The sequence below is a fragment of the Lissotriton helveticus genome, chromosome 12 (genome assembly GCF_964261635.1).
Source record: "Lissotriton helveticus chromosome 12, aLisHel1.1, whole genome shotgun sequence".
NCBI lineage: Eukaryota > Metazoa > Chordata > Amphibia > Caudata > Salamandridae > Lissotriton > Lissotriton helveticus.
The window spans coordinates 579734421-579752701 of record NC_136073.1 but is presented as its reverse complement, the minus strand read 5'-3'; the positions used below and the strand labels follow the sequence as shown (position 1 = coordinate 579752701).

General features: G+C 58.1%; 1 protein-coding gene across 1 annotated transcript in view; it reads left to right on the top strand.

Annotated features, from left to right (window-relative positions):
- The window catches only part of LOC144798063 (uncharacterized), a 793010-nt gene that overhangs the window by 428558 nt on the left and 346171 nt on the right, over positions 1–18281 (top strand). The window lies entirely within an intron of this gene.

Here is an 18281-nt window from a genome sequence, read left to right as displayed (position 1 = left end):
GCCCTCACTCTGTCTGTCGGTCTGTCGGTCTGGCTGTCTGTCTATCGCCCTCACTCGGTCTGGCGGTCTGGCTGTCTATCGCCCTCACTCTGTCTGGCTGTCTGTCTATCGCCCTCACTCTGTCTGGCTGTCTGTCTATCGCCCTCACTCTGTCTGGCTGTCTGTCTATCGCCCTCACTCTGTCTGGCTGTCTGTCTATCGCCCTCACTCTGTCTGGCTGTCTGTCTATCGCCCTCACTCTGTCTGGCTGTCTGTCTATCGCCCTCACTCTGTCTGTCGGTCTGGCTGTCTGTCTATCGCCCTCACTCGGTCTGGCTGTCTGTCTATCGCCCTCACTCTGTCTGTCGGTCTGGCTGTCTGTCTATCGCCCTCACTCTGTCCGTCGGTCTGGCTGTCTGTCTATCGCCCTCACTCTGGCTGTCGGTCTGGCTGTCTATCGCCCTCACTCTGTCTGTCGGTCTGGCTGTCTGTCTATCGCCCTCACTCTGTCCGTCGGTCTGGCTGTCTGTCTATCGCCCTCACTCTGTCTGGCTGTCTGTCTATCGCCCTCACTCTGTCTGGCTGTCTGTCTATCGCCCTCACTCTGTCTGGCTGTCTGTCTATCGCCCTCACTCTGTCTGGCTGTCTGTCTATCGCCCTCACTCTGTCTGGCTGTCTGTCTATCGCCCTCACTCTGTCTGGCTGTCTGTCTATCGCCCTCACTCTGTCTGGCTGTCTGTCTATCGCCCTCACTCTGTCTGGCTGTCTGTCTATTGCCCTCACTCTGTCTGGCTGTCTGTCTATCGCCCTCTGTCTGTCGGTCTGGCTGTCTGTCTATCGCCCTCACTCTGTCTGGCTGTCTGTCTATCGCCCTCCCTCTGTCTGTCCGTCTGGCTGTCTGTCTATCGCCCTCACTCTGTCTGGCTGTCTGTCTATCGCCCTCACTCTATCTGGCTGTCTGTCTATCGCCCTCACTCTGTCTGTCGGTCTGGCTGTCTATCGCCCTCACTGTCTGTCTGTCTGTCGGTCTGGCTGTCTGTCTATCGCCCTCACTGTCTGTCTGTCTGTCTGTCGGGCTGTCTGTCTATCGCCCTCACTCTGTCTGTCGGTCTGGCTGTCTATCGCCCTCACTCTGTCTGTCGGTCTGGCTGTCTATCGCCCTCACTCTGTCTGGCTGTCTGTCTATCGCCCTCACTCTGGCTGGCTGTCTGTCTATCGCCCTCCCTCTGTCTGTCCGTCTGGCTGTCTGTCTATCGCCCTCACTCTGGCTGGCTGTCTGGCTGTCTGTCTATCGCCCTCACTCTGGCTGTCGGTCTGGCTGTCTGGCTGTCTGTCTATCGCCCTCACTCTGGCTGTCGGTCTGGCTGTCTGTCTATCGCCCTCACTCGGTCTGGCTGTCTGTCTATCGCCCTCACTCTGTCTGGCTGTCTGTCTATCGCCCTCACTCTGTCTGGCTGTCTGTCTATTGCCCTCACTCTGTCTGGCTGTCTGTCTATCGCCCTCTGTCTGTCGGTCTGGCTGTCTGTCTATCGCCCTCACTCTGTCTGGCTGTCTGTCTATCGCCCTCCCTCTGTCTGTCCGTCTGGCTGTCTGTCTATCGCCCTCACTCTGTCTGTCGGTCTGGCTGTCTATCGCCCTCACTGTCTGTCTGTCTGTCGGTCTGGCTGTCTGTCTATCGCCCTCACTGTCTGTCTGTCTGTCTGTCGGGCTGTCTGTCTATCGCCCTCACTCTGTCTGTCGGTCTGGCTGTCTATCGCCCTCACTCTGTCTGTCGGTCTGGCTGTCTATCGCCCTCACTCTGTCTGGCTGTCTGTCTATCGCCCTCACTCTGGCTGGCTGTCTGTCTATCGCCCTCACTCTGTCTGGCTGTCTGTCTATCGCCCTCACTCTGTCTGGCTGTCTGTCTATCGCCCTCACTCTGTCTGTCGGTCTGGCTGTCTGTCTATCGCCCTCACTGTCTGTCTGTCGGTCTGGCTGTCTATCTATCGCCCTCACTCTGTCTGTCTGGCTGTCGGTCTGGCTGTCTATCTATCGCCCTCACTCTGGCTGTCGGTCTGGCTGTCTATCTATCGCCCTCACTCTGGCTGTCGGTCTGGCTGTCTGTCTATCGCCTTCACTCTGACTGTCGGTCTGGCTGTCTATCTATCGCCCTCACTCTGGCTGTCGGTCTGGCTGTCTATCTATCGCCCTCACTCTGGCTGTCGGTCTGGCTGTCTATCTATCGCCGTCACTCTGTCTGTCGGTCTGGCTGTCTGTCTATCGCCCTCACTCTGTCTGTCGGTCTGGCTGTCTATCTATCGCCCTCACTCTGGCTGTCGGTCTGGCTGTCTATCTATCGCCGTCACTCTGTCTGTCGGTCTGGCTGTCTGTCTATCGCCCTCACTCTGTCTGTCGGTCTGGCTGTCTGTCTATCGCCCTCACTCTGTCTGTCGGTCTGGCTGTCTATCGCCCTCACTCTGTCTGGCTGTCTGTCTATCGCCCTCACTCTGTCTGTCTGTCTGGCTGTCTGTCTATCGCCCTCACTCTGTCTGGCTGTCTGTCTATCGCCCTCACTGTCTGTCTGTCGGTCTGGCTGTCTGTCTATCGCCCTCACTGTCTGTCTGTCTGTCGGTCTGGCTGTCTGTCTATCGCCCTCACTCTGTCTGGCTGTCTGTCTATCGCCCTCACTCGGTCTGGCTGTCTGTCTATCGCCCTCACTCTGTCTGGCTGTCTGTCTATCGCCCTCACTCTGTCTGTCGGTCTGGCTGTCTGTCTATCGCCCTCACTCGGTCTGGCTGTCTGTCTATCGCCCTCACTCTGTCTGGCTGTCTGTCTATCGCCCTCACTCTGTCTGTCGGTCTGGCTGTCTGTCTATCGCCCTCACTCGGTCTGGCTGTCTGTCTATCGCCCTCACTCTGTCTGGCTGTCTGTCTATCGCCCTCACTCTGTCTGGCTGTCTGTCTATCGCCCTCACTCTGTCTGTCGGTCTGGCTGTCTGTCTATCGCCCTCACTCTGTCTGGCTGTCTGTCTATCGCCCTCACTCTGTCTGGCTGTCTGTCTATCGCCCTCACTCTGTCTGGCTGTCTGTCTATCGCCCTCACTCTGTCTGGCTGTCTGTCTATCGCCCTCACTCTGTCTGGCTGTCTGTCTATCGCCCTCACTCTGTCTGTCGGTCTGGCTGTCTGTCTATCGCCCTCACTCGGTCTGGCTGTCTGTCTATCGCCCTCACTCTGTCTGGCTGTCTGTCTATCGCCCTCACTGTCTGTCTGTCGGTCTGGCTGTCTGTCTATCGCCCTCACTGTCTGTCTGTCTGTCGGTCTGGCTGTCTGGCTATCGCCCTCACTCTGGCTGTCGGTCTGGCTGTCTATCGCCCTCACTCTGTCTGGCTGTCTGTCTATCGCCCTCACTCTGTCTGTCGGTCTGGCTGTCTGTCTATCGCCCTCACTCTGTCTGTCGGTCTGGCTGTCTGTCTATCGCCCTCACTCTGTCTGTCGGTCTGGCTGTCTATCTATCGCCGTCACTCTGTCTGTCGGTCTGGCTGTCTGTCTATCGCCCTCACTCTGTCTGGCTGTCTGTCTATCGCCCTCACTCTGTCTGGCTGTCTGTCTATCGCCCTCACTCTGTCTGGCTGTCTGTCTATCGCCCTCACTCTATCTGGCTGTCTGTCTATCGCCCTCACTCTGTCTGTCGGTCTGGCTGTCTATCGCCCTCACTCTGTCTGTCGGTCTGGCTGTCTATCGCCCTCACTCTGGCTGGCTGTCTGTCTATCGCCCTCCCTCTGTCTGTCGGTCTGGCTGTCTGGCTATCGCCCTCACTCTGTCTGGCTGTCTGTCTATCGCCCTCACTCTATCTGGCTGTCTGTCTATCGCCCTCACTCTGTCTGTCGGTCTGGCTGTCTATCGCCCTCACTGTCTGTCTGTCTGTCGGTCTGGCTGTCTGTCTATCGCCCTCACTGTCTGTCTGTCTGTCTGTCGGGCTGTCTGTCTATCGCCCTCACTCTGTCTGTCTGGCTGTCGGTCTGGCTGTCTATCTATCGCCCTCACTCTGGCTGTCGGTCTGGCTGTCTATCTATCGCCCTCACTCTGGCTGTCGGTCTGGCTGTCTGTCTATCGCCTTCACTCTGACTGTCGGTCTGGCTGTCTATCTATCGCCCTCACTCTGGCTGTCGGTCTGGCTGTCTATCTATCGCCCTCACTCTGGCTGTCGGTCTGGCTGTCTATCTATCGCCGTCACTCTGTCTGTCGGTCTGGCTGTCTGTCTATCGCCCTCACTCTGTCTGTCGGTCTGGCTGTCTATCTATCGCCCTCACTCTGGCTGTCGGTCTGGCTGTCTATCTATCGCCGTCACTCTGTCTGTCGGTCTGTCTGTCTATCGCCCTCACTCTGTCTGTCGGTCTGGCTGTCTGTCTATCGCCCTCACTCTGTCTGTCGGTCTGGCTGTCTATCGCCCTCACTCTGTCTGGCTGTCTGTCTATCGCCCTCACTCTGTCTGGCTGTCTGTCTATCGCCCTCACTCTGTCTGTCGGTCTGGCTGTCTGTCTATCGCCCTCCCTCCCTCTGTCTGTCCGTCTGGCTGTCTGTCTATCGCCCTCACTCTGTCTGTCGGTCTGGCTGTCTGTCTATCGCCCTCACTCGGTCTGGCTGTCTGTCTATCGCCCTCACTCTGTCTGTCGGTCTGGCTGTCTGTCTATCGCCCTCACTCTGTCTGTCTGTCGGTCTGGCTGTCTGTCTATCGCCCTCACTCTGGCTGTCGGTCTGGCTGTCTGTCTATCGCCCTCACTCTGTCTGGCTGTCTGTCTATCGCCCTCACTCTGGCTGGCTGTCTGGCTGTCTGTCTATTGCCCTCACTCTGTCTGGCTGTCTATCGCCCTCACTCTGTCTGGCTGTCTGTCTATCGCCCTCACTCTGTCTGGCTGTCTGTCTATCGCCCTCACTCTGTCTGTCGGTCTGGCTGTCTGTCTATCGCCCTCACTCTGTCGGTCTGGCTGTCTGGCTATCGCCCTCACTCTGGCTGTCGGTCTGGCTGTCTATCGCCCTCACTCTGTCTGGCTGTCTGTCTATCGCCCTCACTCTGTCTGTCGGTCTGGCTGTCTATCGCCCTCACTCTGGCTGGCTGTCTGGCTGTCTGTCTATTGCCCTCACTCTGTCTGGCTGTCTATCGCCCTCACTCTGTCTGGCTGTCTGTCTATCGCCCTCACTCTGTCTGGCTGTCTGTCTATCGCCCTCACTCTGTCTGTCGGTCTGGCTGTCTGTCTATCGCCCTCACTCTGTCGGTCTGGCTGTCTGGCTATCGCCCTCACTCTGGCTGTCGGTCTGGCTGTCTATCGCCCTCACTCTGTCTGGCTGTCTGTCTATCGCCCTCACTCTGTCTGTCGGTCTGGCTGTCTATCGCCCTCACTCTGGCTGGCTGTCTGGCTGTCTGTCTATCGCCCTCACTCTGGCTGTCGGTCTGGCTGTCTGTCTATCGCCCTCACTCGGTCTGGCTGTCTGTCTATCGCCCTCACTCTGTCTGGCTGTCTGTCTATCGCCCTCACTCTGTCTGGCTGTCTGTCTATCGCCCTCTGTCTGTCGGTCTGGCTGTCTGTCTATCGCCCTCACTCTGTCTGTCGGTCTGGCTGTCTATCTATCGCCCTCACTCTGGCTGTCGGTCTGGCTGTCTGTCTATCGCCCTCACTCTGTCTGTCGGTCTGGCTGTCTATCGCCCTCACTCTGTCTGGCTGTCTGTCTATCGCCCTCACTCTGTCTGGCTGTCTGTCTATCGCCCTCACTCTGTCTGTCGGTCTGGCTGTCTGTCTATCGCCCTCACTCTGTCTGTCGGTCTGGCTGTCTGTCTATCGCCCTCACTCTGTCTGTCGGTCTGGCTGTCTATCGCCTTCACTCTGGCTGTCGGTCTGGCTGTCTGTCTATCGCCCTCAGTCGGTCTGGCTGTCTGTCTATCGCCCTCACTCTGTCTGGCTGTCTGTCTATCGCCCTCACTCTGTCTGGCTGTCTGTCTATCGCCCTCACTCTGTCTGTCGGTCTGGCTGTCTGTCTATCGCCCTCACTCTGTCTGTCGGTCTGGCTGTCTGTCTATCGCCCTCACTCTGTCTGTCGGTCTGGCTGTCTGTCTATCGCCCTCACTCTGTCTGTCGGTCTGGCTGTCTATCGCCCTCACTCTGTCTGTCGGTCTGGCTGTCTATCGCCCTCACTCTGGCTGGCTGTCTGGCTGTCTGTCTATCGCCCTCACTCTGGCTGTCGGTCTGGCTGTCTGTCTATCGCCCTCACTCGGTCTGGCTGTCTGTCTATCGCCCTCACTCTGTCTGGCTGTCTGTCTATCGCCCTCACTCTGTCTGGCTGTCTGTCTATCGCCCTCTGTCTGTCGGTCTGGCTGTCTGTCTATCGCCCTCACTCTGTCTGTCGGTCTGGCTGTCTATCTATCGCCGTCACTCTGTCTGTCGGTCTGGCTGTCTGTCTATCGCCCTCACTCTGTCTGGCTGTCTGTCTATCGCCCTCACTCTGTCTGGCTGTCTGTCTATCGCCCTCACTCTGTCTGGCTGTCTGTCTATCGCCCTCACTCTGTCTGGCTGTCTGTCTATCGCCCTCACTCTGTCTGGCTGTCTGTCTATCGCCCTCACTCTGTCTGGCTGTCTGTCTATCGCCCTCACTCTGTCTGTCGGTCTGGCTGGCTGTCTATCGCCCTCACTCAGTCTGTCGGTCTGGCTGTCTGTCTATCGCCCTCACTCTGTCTGTCGGTCTGGCTGTCTATCGCCTTCACTCTGGCTGTCGGTCTGGCTGTCTGTCTATCGCCCTCAGTCGGTCTGGCTGTCTGTCTATCGCCCTCACTCTGTCTGTCTGTCGGTCTGGCTGTCTGTCTATCGCCTTCACTCTGGCTGTCGGTCTGGCTGTCTGGCTGTCTATCTATCGCCCTCACTCTGGCTGTCGGTCTGGCTGTCTGTCTATCGCCTTCACTCTGGCTGTCTGTCTATCGCCCTCACTCTGGCTGTCGGTCTGGCTGTCTGTCTATCGCCCTCACTCTGGCTGTCGGTCTGGCTGTCTGTCTATCGCCCTCACTCTGGCTGTCGGTCTGGCTGTCTGTCTATCGCCCTCACTCTGGCTGTCGGTCTGGCTGTCTGTCTATCGCCCTCAGTCGGTCTGGCTGTCTGTCTATCGCCCTCACTCTGTCTGTCGGTCTGGCTGTCTGTCTATCGCCCTCACTCTGTCCGTCGGTCTGGCTGTCTGTCTATCGCCCTCACTCTGGCTGTCGGTCTGGCTGTCTGTCTATCGCCCTCACTCTGTCTGGCTGTCTGTCTATCGCCCTCACTCTGTCTGGCTGTCTGTCTATCGCCCTCACTCTGTCTGGCTGTCTGTCTATCGCCCTCACTCTGTCTGGCTGTCTGTCTATCGCCCTCACTCTGTCTGGCTGTCTGTCTATCGCCCTCACTCTGTCTGGCTGTCTGTCTATCGCCCTCACTCTGTCTGGCTGTCTGTCTATCGCCCTCACTCTGTCTGGCTGTCTGTCTATCGCCCTCACTCTGTCTGTCGGTCTGGCTGTCTGTCTATCGCCCTCACTCTGTCTGGCTGTCTGTCTATCGCCCTCACTCTGTCTGGCTGTCTGTCTATCGCCCTCTGTCTGTCGGTCTGGCTGTCTATCGCCCTCACTCTGTCTGTCGGTCTGGCTGTCTATCTATCGCCGTCACTCTGTCTGTCGGTCTGGCTGTCTGTCTATCGCCCTCACTCTGTCTGGCTGTCTGTCTATCGCCCTCACTCTGTCTGGCTGTCTGTCTATCGCCCTCACTCTGTCTGGCTGTCTGTCTATCGCCCTCACTCTGTCTGGCTGTCTGTCTATCGCCCTCACTCTGGCTGTCGGTCTGGCTGTCTGTCTGTCTGTCTATCGCCCTCACTCTGTCTGGCTGTCTGGCTATCGCCCTCCCTCTGGCTGGCTGTCTGGCTGTCTGTCTATCGCCCTCACTCTGTCTGGCTGTCTGTCTATCGCCCTCACTCTGTCTGGCTGTCTGTCTATCGCCCTCACTCTGTCTGTCGGTCTGGCTGTCTGTCTATCGCCCTCACTCTGTCTGGCTGTCTGTCTATCGCCCTCACTCTGTCTGTCGGTCTGGCTGTCTGTCTATCGCCCTCACTCTGTCTGTCGGTCTGGCTGTCTGTCTATCGCCCTCCCTCTGTCTGTCGGTCTGGCTGTCTGTCTATCGCCCTCCCTCTGTCTGTCCGTCTGGCTGTCTGTCTATCGCCCTCACTCTGTCTGGCTGTCTGTCTATCGCCCTCCCTCTGTCTGTCCGTCTGGCTGTCTGTCTATCGCCCTCACTCTGTCTGGCTGTCTGTCTATCGCCCTCACTCTGTCTGGCTGTCTGTCTATCGCCCTCACTCTGGCTGTCGGTCTGGCTGTCTGTCTATCGCCCTCACTCTGTCTGGCTGTCTGTCTATCGCCCTCACTCTGTCTGGCTGTCTGTCTATCGCCCTCACTCTGTCTGTCGGTCTGGCTGTCTGTCTATCGCCCTCACTCTGTCTGTCGGTCTGGCTGTCTGTCTATCGCCCTCACTCTGTCTGGCTGTCTGTCTATCGCCCTCACTCTGTCTGGCTGTCTGTCTATCGCCCTCACTCTGTCTGTCGGTCTGGCTGTCTGTCTATCGCCCTCACTCGGTCTGGCTGTCTGTCTATCGCCCTCACTCTGTCTGGCTGTCTGTCTATCGCCTTCACTCTGGCTGTCTGGCTGTCTGTCTATCGCCTTCACTCTGGCTGTCTGGCTGTCTGTCTATCGCCCTCACTCTGGCTGTCGGTCTGGCTGTCTGTCTATCGCCCTCACTCTGGCTGTCGGTCTGGCTGTCTGTCTATCGCCCTCACTCTGTCTGGCTGTCTGTCTATCGCCCTCACTCTGTCTGGCTGTCTGTCTATCGCCCTCACTCTGTCTGGCTGTCTGTCTATCGCCCTCACTCTGGCTGTCGGTCTGGCTGTCTGGCTGTCTATCGCCCTCACTCTGTCTGTCTATCGCCCTCACTGTCTGTCTGTCTGTCTGGCTGGCTGTCTGTCTATCGCCCTCACTGTCTGTCTGTCGGTCTGGCTGTCTGTCTATCGCCCTCACTGTCTGTCTGTCTGTCGGTCTGGCTGTCTGTCTATCGCCCTCACTCTGGCTGTCGGTCTGGCTGTCTGTCTATCGCCCTCACTCTGGCTGTCGGTCTGTCTGTCGGTCTGGCTGTCTGTCTATCGCCCTCACTGTCTGTCTGTCTGTCTGTCTGTCGGTCTGGCTGTCTGTCTATCACCCTCACTGTCTGTCTGTCGGTCTGGCTGTCTGTCTATCGCCCTCACTGTCTGTCTGTCTGTCTGTCGGTCTGGCTGTCTATCTATCGCCCTCACTCTGTCTGGCTGTCGGGCTGTCTATCGCCCTCACTCTGGCTGTCGGTCTGGCTGTCTATCTATCGCCCTCACTCTGGCTGTCGGTCTGGCTGTCTATCTATCGCCCTCACTCTGGCTGTCGGTCTGGCTGTCTATCTATCGCCCTCACTCTGGCTGTCGGTCTGGCTGTCTGTCTGTCTATCTATCGCCCTCACTCTGGCTGTCGGTCTGGCTGTCTGTCTATCTATCGCCCTCACTCTGGCTGTCGGTCTGGCTGTCTGTCTATCTATCGCCCTCACTCTGGCTGTCGGTCTGGCTGTCTGTCTGTCTATCTATCGCCCTCACTCTGGCTGTCGGTCTGGCTGTCTGTCTATCGCCCTCACTCTGGCTGTCGGTCTGGCTGTCTGTCTATCGCCCTCACTCTGTCTGTCTATCGCCCTCACTCTGTCTGTCTGTCGGTCTGGCTGTCTGTCTATCGCCCTCACTCTGGCTGTCTGTCTATCGCCTTCACTCTGGCTGTCGGTCTGGCTGTCTGGCTGTCTATCTATCGTCCTCACTCTGGCTGTCGGTCTGGCTGTCTGGCTGTCTATCTATCGTCCTCACTCTGGCTGGCGGTCTGGCTGTCTATCTATCGCCCTCACTCTGGCTGTCGGTCTGGCTGTCTGTCTGTCTATCGCCCTCACTCTGGCTGTCGGTCTGGCTGTCTGTCTATCGCCCTCACTCTGGCTGGCTGTCTGGCTGTCTGTCTATCGCCCTCACTCTGGCTGTCGGTCTGGCTGTCTGTCTGTCTGTCTATCGCCCTCACTCTGGCTGTCGGTCTGGCTGTCTGGCTGTCTGTCTATCGCCCTCACTCTGGCTGTCGGTCTGGCTGTCTGGCTGTCTGTCTATCGCCCTCACTCTGTCTGGCTGTCTGTCTATCGCCCTCACTCTGTCTGTCGGTCTGGCTGTGTGTCTATCGCCCTCACTCTGTCTGTCGGTCTGGCTGTCTGTCTATCGCCCTCACTCTGGCTGTCGGTCTGGCTGTCTGGCTGTCTGTCTATCGCCTTCACTCTGGCTGTCGGTCTGGCTGTCTGTCTATCGCCCTCAGTCGGTCTGGCTGTCTGTCTATCGCCCTCACTCTGTCTGTCTGTCTGTCTGTCTGTCGGTCTGGCTGTCTGTCTATCGCCTTCACTCTGGCTGTCGGTCTGGCTGTCTATCTATCGCCCTCACTCTGGCTGTCGGTCTGGCTGTCTGTCTATCGCCTTCACTCTGGCTGTCTGGCTGTCTGTCTATCGCCCTCACTCTGGCTGTCGGTCTGTCGGTCTGTCTGTCTATCGCCCTCACTCTGGCTGTCGGTCTGGCTGTCTGTCTATCGCCCTCACTCTGGCTGTCGGTCTGGCTGTCTGTCTATCGCCCTCACTCTGGCTGTCGGTCTGGCTGTCTGTCTATCGCCCTCAGTCGGTCTGGCTGTCTGTCTATCGCCCTCTGTCTGTCGGTCTGGCTGTCTGTCTATCGCCCTCACTCTGGCTGTCTGTCTATCGCCTTCACTCTGGCTGTCGGTCTGGCTGTCTGGCTGTCTGTCTATCGCCCTCACTCTGTCGGTCTGGCTGTCTGTCTATCGCCCTCACTCTCTGTCGGTCTGGCTGTCTGTCTATCGCCCTCACTCTGTCTGGCTGTCTGTCTATCGCCCTCACTCTGGCTGTCTGTCGGTCTGGCTGTCTATCGCCCTCACTCTGTCTGTCGGTCTGGCTGTCTGTCTATCGCCCTCACTCGGTCTGGCTGTCTGTCTATCGCCCTCACTCTGTCTGTCGGTCTGGCTGTCTGTCTATCGCCCTCACTCGGTCTGGCTGTCTGTCTATCGCCCTCACTCTGTCTGGCGGTCTGGCTGTCTATCGCCCTCACTCTGTCTGGCTGTCTGTCTATCGCCCTCACTCTGGCTGGCTGTCTGGCTGTCTGTCTATCGCCCTCACTCTGGCTGTCGGTCTGGCTGTCTGTCTATCGCCCTCACTCGGTCTGGCTGTCTGTCTATCGCCCTCACTCTGTCTGTCGGTCTGGCTGTGTGTCTATCGCCCTCACTCTGTCTGTCGGTCTGGCTGTCTGTCTATCGCCCTCACTCTGTCTGTCGGTCTGGCTGTCTATGGCCCTCACTGTCTGTCTGTCTGTCTGTCGGTCTGGCTGTCTGTCTATCGCCCTCACTCTGTCTGGCTGTCTGTCTATCGCCCTCAGTCGGTCTGGCTGTCTGTCTATCGCCCTCACTCTGTCTGTCGGTCTGGCTGTCTGTCTATCGCCCTCACTCTGTCTGGCTGTCTGTCTATCGCCCTCACTCTGTCTGGCTGTCTGTCTATCGCCCTCACTCTGTCTGGCAGTCTGTCTATCGCCCTCACTCTGTCTGGCTGTCTGTCTATCGCCCTCACTCTGGCTGTCGGTCTGGCTGTCTATCGCCCTCACTCTGGCTGTCGGTCTGGCTGTCTGTCTATCGCCCTCACTCTGTCTGTCGGTCTGGCTGTCTGTCTATCGCCCTCACTCTGTCTGGCTGTCTGTCTATCGCCCTCACTCTGTCTGGCGGTCTGGCTGTCTATCGCCCTCACTCTGTCTGGCTGTCTGTCTATCGCCCTCACTGTCTGTCTGTCTGTCGGTCTGGCTGTCTGTCTATCGCCCTCACTCTGTCTGGCTGTCTGTCTATCGCCCTCACTCTGTCTGGCTGTCTGTCTATCGCCCTCAGTCGGTCTGGCTGTCTGTCTATCGCCCTCACTCTGTCTGTCGGTCTGGCTGTCTGTCTATCGCCCTCACTCGGTCTGGCTGTCTGTCTATCGCCCTCACTCTGTCTAGCGGTCTGGCTGTCTATCGCCCTCACTCTGGCTGTCGGTCTGGCTGTCTGTCTATCGCCCTCACTCTGTCCGTCGGTCTGGCTGTCTGTCTATCGCCCTCACTCTGGCTGTCGGTCTGGCTGTCTGTCTATCGCCCTCACTCTGTCTGGCTGTCTGTCTATCGCCCTCACTCTGTCTGTCGGTCTGGCTGTCTGTCTATCGCCCTCACTCTGTCTGTCGGTCTGGCTGTCTGTCTATCGCCCTCACTCTGTCGGTCTGGCTGTCTGTCTATCGCCCTCACTCTGCCTGTCGGTCTGGCTGTCTGTCTATCGCCCTCCCTCTGTCTGTCCGTCTGGCTGTCTGTCTATCGCCCTCACTCTGTCTGGCTGTCTGTCTATCGCCCTCCCTCTGTCTGTCCGTCTGTCTGGCTGTCTATCGCCCTCACTCTGTCTGGCTGTCTATCGCCCTCACTCTGTCTGGCTGTCTGTCTATCGCCCTCACTCTGTCTGGCTGTCTGTCTATCGCCCTCACTCTGTCTGGCTGTCTGTCTATCGCCCTCACTCTGTCTGTCGGTCTGGCTGTCTGTCTATCGCCCTCACTCTGTCTGTCGGTCTGGCTGTCTGTCTATCGCCCTCACTCTGTCCGTCGGTCTGGCTGTCTGTCTATCGCCCTCACTCGGTCTGGCTGTCTGTCTATCGCCCTCACTCTGTCTGTCGGTCTGGCTGGCTGTCTATCGCCCTCACTCTGTCTGGCTGTCTGTCTATCGCCTTCACTCTGGCTGTCTGGCTGTCTGTCTATCGCCCTCACTCTGGCTGTCGGTCTGGCTGTCTGGCTGTCTGTCTATCGCCCTCACTCTGGCTGTCAGTCTGGCTGTCTGGCTGTCTGTCTATCGCCCTCACTCTGGCTGTCGGTCTGGCTGTCTGTCTATCGCCCTCACTCTGGCTGTCTATCGCCCTCACTCTGTCTGTCGGTCTGGCTGTCTGTCTATCGCCCTCACTCTGTCTGTCGGTCTGGCTGTCTGTCTATCGCCCTCACTCTGTCTGTCGGTCTGGCTGTCTATCGCCCTCACTCTGTCTGTCGGTCTGGCTGTCTATCGCCCTCACTCTGTCTGTCGGTCTGGCTGTCTATCGCCCTCACTCTGGCTGGCTGTCTGGCTGTCTGTCTATCGCCCTCACTCTGGCTGTCGGTCTGGCTGTCTGTCTATCGCCCTCACTCGGTCTGGCTGTCTGTCTATCGCCCTCACTCTGGCTGTCGGTCTGGCTGTCTGTCTATCGCCCTCACTCTGTCTGTCGGTCTGGCTGTCTGTCTATCGCCCTCACTCTGTCTGGCTGTCTGTCTATCGCCCTCACTCTGTCTGGCTGTCTGTCTATCGCTCTCACTCTGTCTGGCTGTCTGTCTATCGCCCTCACTCTGTCTGGCTGTCTGTCTATCGCCCTCACTCTGTCTGTCGGTCTGGCTGTCTGTCTATCGCCCTCACTCTGTCTGGCTGTCTGTCTATCGCCCTCACTCTGTCTGGCTGTCTGTCTATCGCCCTCAGTCGGTCTGGCTGTCTGTCGGTCTGGCTGTCTGTCTATCGCCCTCACTGTCTGTCGGTCTGGCTGTCTATCTATCGCCCTCACTGTCTGTCTGTCTGTCTGTCTGTCGGTCTGGCTGTCTGTCTATCGCCCTCACTCTGTCTGGCTGTCTGTCTATCGCCCTCACTCTGTCTGGCTGTCTGTCTATCGCCCTCACTCTGTCTGTCTGTCTGTCTATCGCCCTCACTCTGTCTGTCTGTCTGTCTATCGCCCTCACTCTGTCTGGCTGTCTGTCTATCGCCCTCACTCTGTCTGGCTGTCTGTCTATCGCCCTCACTCTGTCTGGCTGTCTGTCTATCGCCCTCACTCTGTCTGGCTGTCTGTCTATCGCCCTCACTCTGTCTGGCTGTCTGTCTATCGCCCTCACTCTGTCTGGCTGTCTGTCTATCGCCCTCACTCTGGCTGTCTGTCTGTCTATCTATCGCCCTCACTCTGGCTGTCGGTCTGGCTGTCTGTCTGTCTATCTATCGCCCTCACTCTGGCTGTCGGTCTGGCTGTCTGTCTGTCTATCTATCGCCCTCACTCTGGCTGTCGGTCTGGCTGTCTGTCTGTCTATCTATCGCCCTCACTCTGGCTGTCGGTCTGGCTGTCTGTCTGTCTATCGCCCTCACTCTGGCTGTCAGTCTGGCTGTCTGTCTATCGCCCTCACTCTGGCTGTCTATCGCCCTCACTCTGTCTGTCGGTCTGGCTGTCTGTCTATCGCCCTCACTCTGTCTGTCGGTCTGGCTGTCTGTCTATCGCCCTCACTCTGTCTGTCGGTCTGGCTGTCTGTCTATCGCCCTCACTCGGTCTGGCTGTCTGTCTATCGCCCTCACTCGGTCTGGCTGTCTGTCTATCGCCCTCACTCTGGCTGTCAGTCTGGCTGTCTGTCTATCGCCCTCACTCTGGCTGTCTATCGCCCTCACTCTGTCTGTCGGTCTGGCTGTCTGTCTATCGCCCTCACTCTGTCTGTCGGTCTGGCTGTCTGTCTATCGCCCTCACTCTGTCTGTCGGTCTGGCTGTCTGTCTATCGCCCTCACTCGGTCTGGCTGTCTGTCTATCGCCCTCACTCGGTCTGGCTGTCTGTCTATCGCCCTCACTCTGTCTGTCGGTCTGGCTGTCTGTCTATCGCCCTCACTCTGGCTGTCAGTCTGGCTGTCTGGCTGTCTATCTATCGTCCTCACTCTGGCTGTCGGTCTGGCTGTCTGGCTGTCTATCTATCGTCCTCACTCTGGCTGGCGGTCTGGCTGTCTATCTATCGCCCTCACTCTGGCTGTCGGTCTGGCTGTCTGTCTGTCTATCGCCCTCACTCTGGCTGTCGGTCTGGCTGTCTGTCTATCGCCTTCACTCTGGCTGTCGGTCTGGCTGTCTGGCTGTCTATCTATCGCCCTCACTCTGGCTGTCGGTCTGGCTGTCTGTCTATCGCCCTCACTCTGGCTGTCGGTCTGGCTGTCTGTCTATCGCCCTCACTCTGGCTGGCTGTCTGGCTGTCTATCGCCCTCACTCTGGCTGTCGGTCTGGCTGTCTGTCTATCGCCCTCACTCTGGCTGTCGGTCTGGCTGTCGGTCTGGCTGTCTGTCTGGCTGTCTGTCTATCGCCCTCACTCTGGCTGTCGGTCTGGCTGTGTGGCTGTCTGTCTATCGCCTTCACTCTGGCTGTCGGTCTGGCTGTCTGTCTATCGCCCTCAGTCGGTCTGGCTGTCTGTCTATCGCCCTCACTCTGTCTGTCTGTCTGTCTGTCGGTCTGGCTGTCTGTCTATCGCCTTCACTCTGGCTGTCGGTCTGGCTGTCTATCTATCGCCCTCACTCTGGCTGTCGGTCTGGCTGTCTGTCTATCGCCTTCACTCTGGCTGTCTGGCTGTCTGTCTATCGCCCTCACTCTGGCTGTCGGTCTGGCTGTCTGGCTGTCTGTCTATCGCCCTCACTCTGGCTGTCGGTCTGGCTGTCTGTCTATCGCCCTCACTCTGGCTGTCGGTCTGGCTGTCTGTCTATCGCCCTCAGTCGGTCTGGCTGTCTGTCTATCGCCCTCACTCTGTCTGTCGGTCTGGCTGTCTGTCTATCGCCCTCACTCTGTCTGTCGGTCTGGCTGTCTGTCTATCGCCCTCACTCTGTCTGTCGGTCTGGCTGTCTGTCTATCGCCCTCACTCTGTCTGTCGGTCTGGCTGTCTATCGCCCTCACTCTGTCTGTCGGTCTGGCTGTCTATCGCCCTCACTCTGTCTGGCTGTCTGTCTATCGCCCTCACTCTGGCTGGCTGTCTGTCTATCGCCCTCCCTCTGTCTGTCCGTCTGGCTGTCTGTCTATCGCCCTCACTCTGGCTGGCTGTCTGGCTGTCTGTCTATCGCCCTCACTCTGGCTGTCGGTCTGGCTGTCTGTCTATCGCCCTCACTCTGTCTGGCTGTCTGTCTATCGCCCTCACTCTGTCTGGCTGTCTGTCTATCGCCCTCACTCTGTCTGGCTGTCTGTCTATCGCCCTCTGTCTGTCGGTCTGGCTGTCTGTCTATCGCCCTCACTCTGTCTGGCTGTCTGTCTATCGCCCTCCCTCTGTCTGTCCGTCTGGCTGTCTGTCTATCGCCCTCACTCTGTCTGGCTGTCTGTCTATCGCCCTCACTCTATCTGGCTGTCTGTCTATCGCCCTCAGTCGGTCTGGCTGTCTGTCTATCGCCCTCACTCTGTCTGTCGGTCTGGCTGTCTGTCTATCGCCCTCACTCTGTCTGGCTGTCTGTCTATCGCCCTCAGTCGGTCTGGCTGTCTGTCTATCGCCCTCACTCTGTCTGGCGGTCTGGCTGTCTATCGCCCTCACTCTGTCTGGCTGTCTGTCTATCGCCCTCACTCTGGCTGGCTGTCTGTCTATCGCCCTCACTCTGGCTGTCGGTCTGGCTGTCTGTCTATCGCCCTCACTCGGTCTGGCTGTCTGTCTATCGCCCTCACTCTGTCTGTCGGTCTGGCTGTCTGTCTATCGCCCTCACTCTGTCTGTCGGTCTGGCTGTCTGTCTATCGCCCTCACTCTGTCTGTCGGTCTGGCTGTCTATGGCCCTCACTCACAGTCTGTCTGTCTGTTGGTCTGGCTGTCTGTCTATCGCCCTCACTCTGTCTGGCTGTCTGTCTATCGCCCTCAGTCGGTCTGGCTGTCTGTCTATCGCCCTCACTCTGTCTGTCGGTCTGGCTGTCTGTCTATCGCCCTCACTCTGTCTGGCTGTCTGTCTATCGCCCTCACTCTGGCTGTCGGTCTGGCTGTCTATCTATCGCCCTCACTCTGGCTGTCGGTCTGGCTGTCTATCTATCGCCCTCACTCTGGCTGTCGGTCTGGCTGTCTGTCTATCGCCCTCACTCTGTCTGTCGGTCTGGCTGTCTGTCTATCGCCCTCACTCGGTCTGGCTGTCTGTCTATCGCCCTCACTCTGTCTGGCGGTCTGGCTGTCTATCGCCCTCACTCTGTCTGGCTGTCTGTCTATCGCCCTCACTCTGTCTGGCTGTCTGTCTATCGCCCTCACTCTGTCTGGCTGTCTGTCTATCGCCCTCACTCTGTCTGGCTGTCTGTCTATCGCCCTCACTCTGTCTGGCTGTCTGTCTATCGCCCTCAGTCGGTCTGGCTGTCTGTCTATCGCCCTCACTCTGTCTGTCGGTCTGGCTGTCTGTCTATCGCCCTCACTCTGTCTGTCGGTCTGGCTGTCTGTCTATCGCCCTCACTCTGTCTGTCGGTCTGGCTGTCTGTCTATCGCCCTCACTCGGTCTGGCGGTCTGGCTGTCTATCGCCCTCACTCTGTCTGGCTGTCTGTCTATCGCCCTCACTCTGTCTGGCTGTCTGTCTATCGCCCTAACTCTGTCTGGCTGTCTGTCTATCGCCCTCACTCTGTCTGGCTGTCTGTCTATCGCCCTCACTCTGTCTGGCTGTCTGTCTATCGCCCTCACTCTGTCTGGCTGTCTGTCTATCGCCCTCACTCTGTCTGGCTGTCTGTCTATCGCCCTCACTCTGTCTGGCTGTCTGTCTATCGCCCTCACTCTGTCTGTCGGTCTGGCTGTCTGTCTATCGCCCTCACTCGGTCTGGCTGTCTGTCTATCGCCCTCACTCTGTCTGTCGGTCTGGCTGTCTGTCTATCGCCCTCACTCTGTCTGTCGGTCTGGCTGTCTGTCTATCGCCCTCACTCTGTCTGTCGGTCTGGCTGTCTGTCTATCGCCCTCACTCTGTCTGTCGGTCTGGCTGTCTGTCTATCGCCCTCACTCTGTCTGTCGGTCTGGCTGTCTATCGCCCTCACTCTGTCTGTCGGTCTGGCTGTCTATCGCCCTCACTCTGTCTGGCTGTCTGTCTATCGCCCTCACTCTGGCTGGCTGTCTGTCTATCGCCCTCCCTCTGTCTGTCCGTCTGGCTGTCTGTCTATCGCCCTCACTCTGGCTGGCTGTCTGGCTGTCTGTCTATCGCCCTCACTCTGGCTGTCGGTCTGGCTGTCTGGCTGTCTGTCTATCGCCCTCACTCTGGCTGTCGGTCTGGCTGTCTGTCTATCGCCCTCACTCTGTCTGTCGGTCTGGCTGTCTGTCTATCGCCCTCACTCTGTCTGTCGGTCTGGCTGTCTATGGCCCTCACTGTCTGTCTGTCTGTCGGTCTGGCTGTCTGTCTATCGCCCTCACTCTGTCTGGCTGTCTGTCTATCGCCCTCACTCTGTCTGGCT